At 32.1% G+C, this 9,628-nt stretch overlaps 1 pseudogene; it reads left to right on the plus strand.

The window, feature by feature from the left end:
• The first annotated feature begins 8,746 nt into the window (after positions 1-8,746).
• LOC127544069 (SH3 domain-binding glutamic acid-rich-like protein 2) lies at positions 8,747-9,099 on the plus strand (annotated as a pseudogene).
• The last annotated feature ends 529 nt before the right edge of the window (positions 9,100-9,628 follow it).

Raw genomic sequence — 9,628 nt, forward strand, 5'->3', positions numbered from 1 at the left:
CAGTGTCTACAAATGGTATATGGATACATATATAATAGAAATTCACACAACATACACATATGTTGAATTTTGAGTTCAATAAATATTTTTGAAAAATGCTGTTAATGTACAGATCATCTACCTCCCACTTAAAAATATTCTTCAAAATTATACACATACATATACCCACAAATATACATATATAGAGATGTACATTTATAATTGTATTTATTTAAAGTAAATTCTATTACTTCATTTACATTGTAGAATTTCATACAAGCTATATCTTCATCTATAATTTATTTTTAGTTGATAATAACATTTTATCTTTAAGTTGTTCTGCTCTTAACCTTTTTAACAGCTAATAATCCAGAAGCAAACATTTTAATAGTACTTATAGAGATTATAGAATTCTTATAAAAAGTAACTTAACACTTATAGGTGAATTACTTTGTAAAAAAATCCAGAAATAAAATAATCACTGCCTAATTTCTTCTATGTAAATTCATTCTTTTGTGTGTCTGGGATTTTATTACAGTAAGATGTCCCTGTATTCCAATAATTTCTACTCATTTTGAAAATTCAATTGATATTATACTAAATATTGGGTGATATAAGTAAAACTTGTGAGTAAATAAGATAGTTCAAATCAATATAGGGACCAATTTCAAACTCTAATGAAAAAAAACTTTCATCCAGTGAGAAAATCAGTTATGTGATTGATTTTTACTTTGAAGTCAGTTTTTTACTTTGAGTTAGGTTTTTATAGTTTGACCATGGACTTTATTTTCATTTAACAGTTTTAGTTTGTAGGCAGGACATGTAATCAGGCAATATTTGGGATCTTATGCAAAACAGATGCCTACTCCAAAAATTAATTAAAGTGGGAAATTACTCCTTTCTTTAATAATAAGAAGAAAATCACGTTTTCTGATTTGATCCTTACACCAGCCCTAGAAAACAATTATTATTATTATCGTCACTTTAAGATTGAGGAAACTTTGATAAACAGAGGTTAAGTGACTTGTTCATGTTCACACTGCTAGTGTCTGAGGTAGGATTTGAATTCAGGGTTTTCTTGAATTTAGTCGTAAAGCACTATCCACTGAACTACTTAACTCCTTGATTTCATAAGTAGTGTCATAAGCAATTACAGAAATGAATGAATGCATGAATAAAAGAGCAAATAAATGGATTTATTTCACCATTCATAGTAAAAATTTCTAGTGCTGAAACTCATCAATCTTTATTAGTTTGATTTTCAAAAGATGGGTTTTCATCCTATCTGTACCCAAAGTCTTTTGAGCTGTGGAGTATCTGTTAGCTCTCTACTACATTATCTTCAGGAATTCAGCATCATTAAAATTATTGAAACATTATTATGGGATTTTGCAAAGGATGCATAGATGTGGAATTATATTTGGGGATATAGTCTATTGAAAAAATAAGATATGACTATTGAGAATGATCCTGAGAGTTAGAGAGATGCAAAAATCAGATCTGAACCATAGCAAACCTTGGAAAATGAAACAAACTTTACAGCATGAAGATACTGGTTTCATGGAAATGAAATTACACTTTTGCTTCAATTAAAAATTCATTTTCATGTTTTTTGTCCTACTTTCTCTTTAATTTACCAACTTCTTTTGCATCAAGTATGATAAAAGGATTTAAGAGAATGCCAAAAATCACAGCACAACTCAACAGAAACCATTTTCTTTGCCAGACAAGCAAGGAAAACTAAACAAACATACATAAAAAGCTCTTTCTTCCACTTTCATAATAAAGTTTTTTTTTAATTCCATAACATAATAGTATGAATTAGTGCAGCAATGGGATTTCAGCTAAGTTTGAAAATAAAACTATTTTCCAAAAACAAGAATAAAGGAAGGCTTTGTTGTTGTTGTTGTTTTGGAAGTATCCTAAGTCTATGGAATTAGAATTAAAGTGGTCCATTAAGGAATTAGCTTTCTTAATGGAATACTATATATTTTTCTACCTCAGAAGTGAAAGTGTTTACTATACTTTAGCCTGCTAACTGCATCACAACTTATATAACATGATTGTGCTTCCCATAAGGTAATACTTCCTAATATGAATAAAGAAGAGAGGGAAGCAGTTGGAAATTTTTTAAAAAAAGGAATAATATTTGGATAAAAATAATGCAATCCTTCTCTTCTCTATTCTGTAGATGAATATTTTGTGTTCCATACAGTAAAGCAACTTGTTATAAAACAATTATATGTGTGTATGTGTGAGTGTGTGTGTGTGTATATATATCTCCACATATACCTACACATAAGTATATACATATATCAATCAGTAAACATTTATTAAATGTCTCCTAGATGCCAGTTACTGTTCTAAGTGCTGGGAATACAAAAAGAGACAAAATACACCCTCTGCTCTCAAATAACTTACAATCTAAAGTTTATTTTCACAGTATGTAAATTAAAATTTTAAAATAATCCATTGCTTACTTTGAGAGTATGCATGTGAGTTGGGGGGAAGGTATATAAATAAATTTTATAGATAAATTTTAATGAAGGTTAGCTATTAGGACATAATGATTAAATTATACCATATAATTTTATATTTGGAAAGGACTTTAAAGATTAGTTAGCAAAACCCTTAATACCATGAATAATGAAATTGAAGTCCTGTTACATATTTTCCTACATATTTTTCTGATTTCCATTTGCTATCAAAGTGTGTAAATGAGTGTATTTGTTATTTGTTATGTTTGCTCTTTATGGAATTGGCAATTGATGGGAAGGAAATCAAGCTTTGAATATCTAGTTTGAGACTCCATTAAGGATTAGCTATCTGGAATGACATTTGACCCTAAAAATTGGTTATTCTGGACTAGCAATATTAGAAAAAGAATTCTGGTTCAAGTTTTCAGCTAGAAAACAGAATAGATATTTTCTTCAATATTTACAACCTATTAAATAGAAATTATGTTCCAATGATAAAATGATTTAAGTTGTTTCTATGGTCTTATTGTTGCTTATTTATGACCAGCTTTTCAATATCCCAATTGGGATTTTGTTGGCAAAAATTTTGGGGTAGTTTACCATTTACCTTTCCAGCTCAATTTTATAGTTGAGAAAATTGAAATAAACAAGATTAAGTGATGTGCCCAGATTCACATAGCTGTCCAGTGTCAGGTCACATTTAAACTCAGGGAATAGTGTTCATGATTTCAGGCCTGACATTCTATCTACTGTATCCCTTAGCTACCCTTCCATAATCTAGGATACATATAATCCAAAAGAAGACAAAAAAAGCCCAAGAACAGACACCTGCTAGCCTTAAGCTCACTTAGCATCCCTTTCCTACTTCACTTACTACCAACAAGAAGGTTTCACTAGCATCCAAGGGCATGACATAACCTTACAACCAAACCCATTCCCATATCCTGATTTTCACCTCACTCTTTCCTTTCTATGGAGAACCTGCCTTTGAGTTGTGGAAGTTTTCTAATACCTTAACAGCTTTGTCCCAGATCTTCAGGACCTCATATACATGAGGCACTTTGCAGCATTCCATCAAGCCTGAAAGAGCACAGTTACCAATTAGTACAAATTCAGATCATTCAAATGTGAGTGGTGGTAAAGACTTGGACTGATGAACCATGAATTGTCCAATGTGGGAGAAAGCTGAGATTCTTTGAGATCCAATCTCCAAGAAAACTGTAATCAAGAGCAGAGAGTCAGGAAGTAAGTAATGCAAACAAAAAACAAAAAACAAAAAACAAATAGACAATAACAATAGAAACAAAATACAGAGTGGCAGATAGACAAAAGTGTGAAAGATTTTAAGTAGATGAAATCTCAAAGACCTTGAGCACAAATAAATCAAGAGGAAAAACAACAATAATAAAAGAAAGCATGGCCTCCAGAGCTATTAAATGAATTGATACATATGTGAATTAAAGTAACAAAATAAAAAAAAAAAAGATCCACTACTTGATAAAACAGAGGAATCCATGGAATTTGAGGACAGTAGGAGGCATGACAAATTCTTCTTCAGTAGTTTGGAAGAGATATGAATTTATGAGAATAAAAGATATATCCTGTGTAGCAAAATAATAACTAGGAAAAAAAACTTAATCTATGATTACAAACCTTATCAAAGAAGCAAGATGGAACAATATATTGGGAATGCAAATGCAAAGAAGTTAAGAAAACCTAGAAGAAGAAAGAAAAAAAGTCACATTAAAAGAAAGCATACTGAATGTTTTCTCTGAGTATCCTTAAAGACAGCATCCTTAAAAAGAAACTTGGGATCACAGTTTCTTAGGAGACAGAACAATAACAATCATAAAACCCTAATGCAATAAATAATGAAATAACAATAAAAAAACAAACAACAACAACAAAAAAAAGATTGCCCAGAATTTTTAAACATTGAAAATGAAATTCTATTGGAAAAAATAATATATCATCTTGGGGGGGTTGCAAATTCCAAAACACATAATGGTTAAATTTAAGAAATCAATTCAGAAAGAACAAGTTATGTGAATCATCAGAACATTAAAATAATACTAGGCTATCCCACCCCCCACTAGAGAAAAAAAAATTAAATGGAATAAACATTTTTGAAGAGCTCTGGAGTTCAGGATACAGCCCAAGTGACCTATCCAGCAAGTCTGTGATTAAGTATAAAGAGAAAAAAAATGGAAATTTAAAAATCAAATAAAAAACCAAATATTTGAAATATTTTCAGAAAGAAAACTAGAATTGAAGAGATGATTTCTTCTCAAATATCCTAAAGAAAAGAAATGGAAGATAAGGGGATAAGCAATGAAGGACAATAGTAAAAGAAACAGAGAAATGATAGAAAGATCAGTAAGAAATACCTTTCTAAATATACACAATAAGGCAGGAGTAAAGATGGGAATTTGGTAGAAGTGACAGGGAAGAATTGGGCAAAGGGATTATGAATAGAGCTTGCCAGTATCCTGCCTACAAGTGAATACTATTTTTATGGGACCACTTTATAATATAGAAGAGTATACGGCAGAAGGGAGGTGAAGAGGGGGATCAAGTGGAGTGAGTCATACACTGGGATTAAATCACCAACTAAAAGTTAGGGAAAGATGATGTCTCAGAAAAAGAAGTGCCTACTGAAAAGTGTGGTGGGGAGGAATTGAAAGTGGGTGAGAAGTAAGAAAGTTTTACTTTGGAGACAGCTTAGAAGATCCTTGGGAAAAATTTGTTGCACTAGAATGAGAATGCAGCACAAGCCAAGATAGTACAGTAGGACCAAGCTTAGGAAACAACTGAATGAATAAACAGTGGTAGCAGCTGCTTCCAAAGATAGAAATAGTCAAAAATAAGTCAGGGGTCTTTGTTAGCACTGAGGCAGGATTACAGATTGCAATTAATATTTGAACCTTACTCTCATCTGAATTGTCCAAAGGAGAAATAACATATACATTCCTTTATATATGACAATCTATTTTACTTTATGTATCAGACAAAGAAAAAATAGATTTAATTAAAATAAATAATCAGGGAAATTATATTTTGCTAAAGGCCATACATGATGGGATAATATCAATACTGAACATATATATACACACACACACCAGATTATATAGCAACCAAATTTTTGAAGAAAAATTTCCATGAATTATAGGAGGAAATAAAAAGTAAAACTTTACTAGTGTTGATACCTAAATTAAAGTGAGCAAAATAGAGAAAGAAAACTATAGATAATATAGACCAATTTCCCTAATGAAAATCAATGCAAAAATTATAAATAAAACTCTAACAAAATCAATATATCATAAAGATAGTAAATTATAATCAGGTAGTATTTATACCAGAAATGTAGGATTCTGTTGCTTTGCCCATACTTGAATCTAGGTTACAGTTCTGGGTGACAGCCTTAGGTGAAGGAGGAATACTAGCGATCTAGAGCTTGTGACCACAGTGGAGAAAAAACCCTCCTTACATTTGTAGGGAAAATAGTGCTAAAGTCACTCAGAGACTACAGCATAGACTAGGAGAGAAAGAAACATCTCTCCTTAGCTCACACTAATTTGGAAGATCTGAAAATTTACAGATCTTTAGAAGTAATTATGAAAACAGTTTCACAATGGATCCAGTCATTCCAGAGAGTAATTTGGAACTATGCTTTAAAAAGTTATCACCTTGTAATCCAAAAGTGTTTTCACTGGGTTTATATCCCAAATAGATCTTAAAGGAAGGAAAGGGACCCACATGTGCAAAAATGTTTGTGGCAGCCCTCTTTGTAGTGGCAAGAAACAGGAACCTAAGTGGATGCCCATCAGTTGGGGAATGGTTGAATAAGTGATGGTATATGAATGTTATGGAATATTATTGTTCTATAAGAAATGATCAGAAGGATGATTTTAGAGAGGCCTGGAAAAATTTATATGAACTGATTCTAAGTGAAATGAGCAGAACCAAGAGATCAACATGCACAAGATCATATGAGGGTCAATTCTGATGGACGTGGCACTTTCCAACAATGACATGATTCAGATCAGTTCCAATAATCCTATGATGAAGAAAGCTATCTATGCCCAGAGAGAGGACTATGAGAACTGAGTGTGGATCACAACATAGCATTTTCACTCTTACTGTTATTTGTTTGCTTGGATTTTGTTTTCTTTCTCAGTTTTTTTTTTTCCCCTTCTTGATCTGATTTGTCTTGTGCAACAAAATAATTGTATAAATATGTATACACATATTGATATTAACTTATATTTTAACATATTAAACATGTTTTGGATTTTACCTGCCATCTGGGGGTGGGGGAGAGGAGAAAATTTGGAATACAAGGTTTTGCAAGGGTCAATGTTGAAAAATTACCCATGTGTATGTTTTGCAAATAAAAAGCTTTAATAATTAAAAAAGAAAACAGTTTCACAAAATCTTTGAACTTATGACAAAGCATTCTATACTCTGGAAGCAGTTAAAAGTCAAGATCAACATCAAAAATCTGGGGAAGATTAAAACATACACTGCAAAGATCAAAAAGTCAAAGCTCCTATATCTAAAGCATCCAAAAAAAAAGTACTAATTGAGCTTACACTATAGAAGAGCTCAAAAAGGATTTTGAGAATTGAGGAAGAGATATAGAGGAAAAATTGGGGAAAGCCATGATAGTGAAGCAAAAAACTCATAGAAAAATGGAAAAACAGGTCAACAGATTGGTAAAGGGCACGCACACACACCCACACACACACACACACACACTCATGAAGAAAATAACACCTTAAAGAAAAAACAGACCAAGCCAAATTGCAAAAGAAGTACAAAAAGCCAATAAGGAAAATAATGTTTTATAAAGCAGAATTGGCCAAATAGAAAAGGAGTACAAAAGCATGATTGATAAAAAGACCAAAGCTGAATTGAAAATGTAACCTGCAGATACAAGACTCAAAAGAAGCATTAAAAAGGTAAAAAAGAAAAGGAAATGATGAGGGACTTAATAAGGTTAAACTGTTTACATTTCTACATGGGAATATGATAATTATAACTCATAAAAGCTCTCATTATTGGGATAGTTAGAAATTGTATATATAAACAGTATGCACAGATATGAGTTGAATGTGAAGAGATAGTTAAAAAGTTACATTAAAAGATGAAAGAGAAATGTGCTGGGTGAAATGGAGAAGTAGAACAGGATAAATTATCCCACATAAAAGAGACAAATGGAAGAGAGAAGACAAGAAGTAAGAGTGAGTGAACCTAATTCTTATCAGAATTGGCTAAAGAAGGGAATAACATACTCACTCAATTGGGTATAGAAATCTAATTTTAACCCATAGGATAGTAGTAGGGGAAGAGGTTAAGAGCAGGGCAGATAGAAGGGAGAGCAGGTTTGAGGAGAGGGTGGTCAGAAGCAAAGCACTTTTGAGGAGCAACTGGGTGAAAGGAGAGACAAACTAGAATAAAGGAGGGAGGATACAGTTAGTAATTATGAAAAAAAATGAAGCAAGTTTCTCTAATAAAGGCCTCATTTCTCAAGCATATAGAGAACTGAGTCAAAATTTTAAAAAAGAGTCATTTCCCAATTGATACATTATCAAAATGCCTGAACTGTTTTGGGTGAAGTAAACATATCTTTGTATAGCTTTATGAAAACTACTCTAACTCATTATTGATTAGAGAAATTAAAATTAAAACAATTCAAGGCACTACCTCATACCTATTAGAGTAGCTCATAGGACAGAAAAAGAAAATGAAAAATGATGGCGGGAATGTAATTAATGCTCTATTGGTGGAGTTATGAACTGATTCAACTATTGTGTAAAACAATTTGAAACTTCTTAAAGAGCTATAAAATTATCTATACCCTTTGACCTAGAAATATCACCATTAGATCTGTATCCCAAAAGAGATTTTTTAAAAGGAAAAAAAGATTCATATGATGCACAAAAAATATTTAAAACAGATCTTTTTCCTTGGGAGAAACAATTGGAATTTGAGGGGATGCCCATCAATTGGTGAATGGCTGAGTAAATTGTGGTATGTGATTATAGTGGAATACTATTGTGTTATAATAAATGATTAACAAGGTCTATTAGACATAAGCCTGCAGCTCTTGTTCTGCTCTGCATCTTCAGTTAGTGCTAGTGCCTCCTTTTAGATAACGTTCCCTCCCATCCACCTCTCAACCAGACGAATAGTCCAGGGATAGTCCAGCCCTTCTCCTGCTCTCATCTTCTCTTACCTCTCCATCCTCCCATATCCTTCAAGTAGGGGGCGACAGATAAAGTGAAAGGATGGTCATCTGAATTTTCATCACCTCCTTCTCTGACTTTGTAGCAATAAAGAAACTGCAAAATGCAGTTTGAGTTTTGGAAGCCAATTAGAACTTGAGGAGATAGACATCACTGCTGACAGAGAAACAAAGACAGTGGATGTATAAGAAGGCTACTCCAGAAATAAACAAAACACAAAACAAAAGCAAAAAACAAACAAACAAAAGAACAGTTCAGAGTAATCCAAGGCCACCACAAATATTCAATGGAAAGCAATACTGTGGTGATTGTGACAGCTTTTTTCAAAGGACAGCAGCACAGTCTTTTCATGCTTAAATCTGAAAGCAAGATTACCATCAAAGGTAGAGCCTTAAAAGTAGAAAGAAAACTAAAAGGGCAGAAGTACACTTGAAAGAACAAGTGTGGTGTTCATCAAACAGCTACAGAAGACTGTGTACAATAACAGTAACATTCCGTCATAATCAATGGTGACATAATTGAGTAATCTCTGCAATAAAATGATCCATGACAATTCAGGAAGACTTATCATGAAATATGCTATCTACCATCAGAGAAAGAATAGATACTGTCTAACTAAAGACTGAAGCATACTTTTAAAAAAATCTGCATTTTTTGTTTTGTCTTGTGTTTTGATCTATATTTTCTTTTCAACATGATTAATATGAAAATATGTTTTGCATGACTGCACATGTAAGATATTTATCAAACTTCTCAAAGATACAAATGGGAAAGAAGAGATAGAAGTAGAGAATTTGAATTCTAAATTTAACAAAATGTTTAAAAATATTTTTGGTGTAATTAGAGAAAATATATTTAAAAAGTAAGCATTGGCATTAAGATAAATTTAATTTTTAAAAAATTGAAAAAAGGATCAAACAAAAA

This window comes from Antechinus flavipes, chromosome 1 (assembly GCF_016432865.1).
Source record: "Antechinus flavipes isolate AdamAnt ecotype Samford, QLD, Australia chromosome 1, AdamAnt_v2, whole genome shotgun sequence".
Taxonomy (NCBI): domain Eukaryota; kingdom Metazoa; phylum Chordata; class Mammalia; order Dasyuromorphia; family Dasyuridae; genus Antechinus; species Antechinus flavipes.